This window comes from Pongo abelii, chromosome 8 (genome assembly GCF_028885655.2).
Source record: "Pongo abelii isolate AG06213 chromosome 8, NHGRI_mPonAbe1-v2.0_pri, whole genome shotgun sequence".
Lineage (NCBI taxonomy): Eukaryota > Metazoa > Chordata > Mammalia > Primates > Hominidae > Pongo > Pongo abelii.
This window is the reverse complement of record NC_071993.2, coordinates 75,077,667-75,080,899: the sequence shown is the minus strand read 5'-3', so window position 1 is coordinate 75,080,899 and position 3,233 is coordinate 75,077,667.

Below are 3,233 nucleotides of genomic sequence, written 5' to 3'. Positions count from 1 at the left end.
CACAAGTAAGTTACATGAAGAAGTGGCTCAAATGGCCATGGTCTCCACTCATGCCACCCTGCCTTCTCTCCCCTAGCCTGCACTGATAGCCTCATGGGGAGCTCCCTATGATCAGTTGACAGAGGAAGGGAAGACTGGGGCCTGGTTCACAGGTGGATCTGCATGATATGCAGGCACCACCTGAAAGTGGACAGCTGCAGCACTACAGCCCCTTTCCGGGACATCCCTGAAGAACAGTCGTGAAGAAAAATCTTCCTAGTGGTCAGAACTTCGAGCAGTGCACCTCGCTGCGCGCTTTGCATGGAAGGAGAAATGGCCAGATGTGCGATTATGTACTGATTCATGGGCTGTAGTCAATGATTTGGCTGGATGGTTAGGGACTTGGAAGAAGCATGATCGGAAAATTGGTGACAAAGAAATTTTGGGAAGAGGTATGTGGATGGACCTCTCTGAGTGGTCAAAAACTGTGAAGATATTTGTATCCCATGTGAGTGCTCAGCAACGGGTGACCTCGGTAGAGAAATGTTTAATAATCAAGTGGATAGGATGACCCATTCTGTGGATACCACTCGGCCCTTTTCCCCAGCCACCCCTGTCATCACCCAATGGGCCCATGAACAAAGTGGCTGTGGTGACAGGGATGGAGGTTATGCATGGGCTCAGCAACATGGACTTCCACTCACCAAAGCTGACCTGGCTACAGCCACTGCTGAGCGCCCAATTTGCCAGCAGCAGAGATCAACACTGAGCCCTCAATATGGCGCCATTCCTCGGGGTGATCAGCCAGCTACCTGGTGGCAGATTGATTATATTGGACCTCTTCCATTATGAAAGGGGCAGAGGTTTGTCCTCACTGGAATAGACACTTACTCCAGATATGGGTTTGCCTATCCTGCACACAATGCTTCTGCCAAGACTACCATCCGTAGACTCAAGGAATGCCTTATCCACCATCATAATATTCCACACAGCATTGCCTCTGACCAAGGCACTTGCTTTACAGCTAAAGGAGTTCAGCAGCCGGCTCATGCTCATGGAATTCACTGGTCTTACTATGTTCCCCATCATCCCGAAGCACCTGGATTGATGGAACGGTGGAGTGGCCTTTTGAAATCACAATTACAATGCCAACTAGGTGACAGTACTTTGCAGGGCTGGAGCAAAGTTCTCCAGAAGGCCATGTATGCTCTGAATCAACGTCCAATATACGGTATTGTTTCTCCCATAGCCAGGATTCACGGGTCCAGGAATCAAGGAGTGGAAGTGGAAGTGGCACCACCCAGCATCACCCCTAGTTATCCACTAGCAAAATGTTCGCTTCCTCTTCCCACGACATTATGTTCTGCTGGCCTGGAGGTCTTAGTTCCAGAGGGAGGAACATTCCCACCAGGGGACACAACAACGATTCCATTGAACTGGAAATTAAGGTTGCCACCTGGACAGTTTGGAATCCTCCTACCTTTAAGTCAACAGGCTGAGAAGGGAGTTACAGTGTTGGCTGAGGTGACTGATCCAGACTATCAAGTAGAAATCAGTCTATTACTCCACAACGGAGGTAGGGAAGAGTATGCATGGAATACAGGAGATCCATTAGGGCGTCTCTTAGTATTACCATGCCCTGTGATTAAGGTCGAAAGGAAACTACAACATCCCAATCCAGGCAGGACTACAAATGACCCAGACTCTTCAGAAATGAAGGTTTGTGTCACTCCACCAGGAAAAAAAACAAGACCTGCTGAGGTGCTTGCTAAAGGCAAAGGGAATACAGAATGGGTAGTAGAAGAAGGTAGTCATCAATAACAGCCACAACCAAGTGACCAGTTGCAGAAACGGGGACTGTAATTGTCCTTCTTTTGTTAAAAACATGTTTGTGCATGTATACACTTGTACTAAGAAAATATCTTCAATTTATCTCCTTTCTCCTATATCATGTGACACAGGATTTGTTGACTTCGCATCAGCATTTAGTATCGTTCACTTTATGTAATGGTATTTGGGTTGGGGATTTGTCTGTTTCCAGTTGTACAAAGGATAGTTGTATTATGTTAGGCATAATTAAGACCTCATTATTGTCTTTCTTTGAAGATTACGTATGATCTCAGGGGATGTGTATGGGTTCAAACTGACAAAGGGTGGACTTGTGATGGTTAATACTGAGTGTCAACTTGATTGGATTGAAAGATACAAAGTATTAATCCTGGGTATATCTGTGGGGGTGTTGCCAAAGGAGATTAACATTTGATTCAGTGGGCTAGGAAAGGCCTACCCACCCTTAATATGGGTGGGCATGACCTAATCAGCTGCCAGAATGGCTACAATAGAAGCAGGCAGAAAAATGTGAAAAGAGAGACTGGCTTAGCCTGCTAGCCTACATCTTTCTCCCATGCTGGATGCTTCCTGCCCTCGATCATCGGACTCCAAGTTCTTCAGTTTTGGAACTTGTACTGGCTCTCCTTTCTCCTCAGCCTGCAGATGGCCTATTGTGGGACTTTGTGATTGTGTGAGTTGATACTTAATAAACACCCATGAATATATATATATATATTCACCTAATATATATAATATATAATGAATATATATATTCATTATATATAATTGTATATATAATTCATATACATATATATACACATTAGTTCTGTCCCTCTAGAGAACCCTGACTAATACAGCCAGGCTCATGTCCTTTTTAGTGATGTGTCTGTTCAATTCTTTTATCCATTTCTTAGTTGTCTGTTTATTTTCTTACTGTGGAGTTTTTAGAGCTTTTAAAATATATTCTGGATATAGATCCTGTGGCAAGTACTATATGTGATTTCTCTCAGTCTGTAGTATGTCTTTGAATTCTTTTAACAGTGCCTCTTTAATTCTGACGCCATCCAAGTTATCGGCTTTTGCTGTTCTAGATGTTTCTTTGGGCATCATGTCTAAGAGCTCTTTGGCTATTCCTAGATCATCTATGTTTTCTCCTATGTTTTATTTTTCTAAACATTTTAGATTAGATCTATGATCTCTTTGAGTTAATTTTGGTATAAGCTATGAGGTTTAGGTTGAGGTTCATTTTTTTCGTGTGGATGTTCAGTTGTTCCAGCACAATTTGTTGAAAAGACTATCCCTTCTCAATGGAATCACCTTTACACCTTTGTTAGAAATCAATTGGCTATATTTATGTGGGTCTATTTTTAAACTCTCTATTCTGTTCCATTATTCTATGTGTCTATATTTTTGCCAATACCATA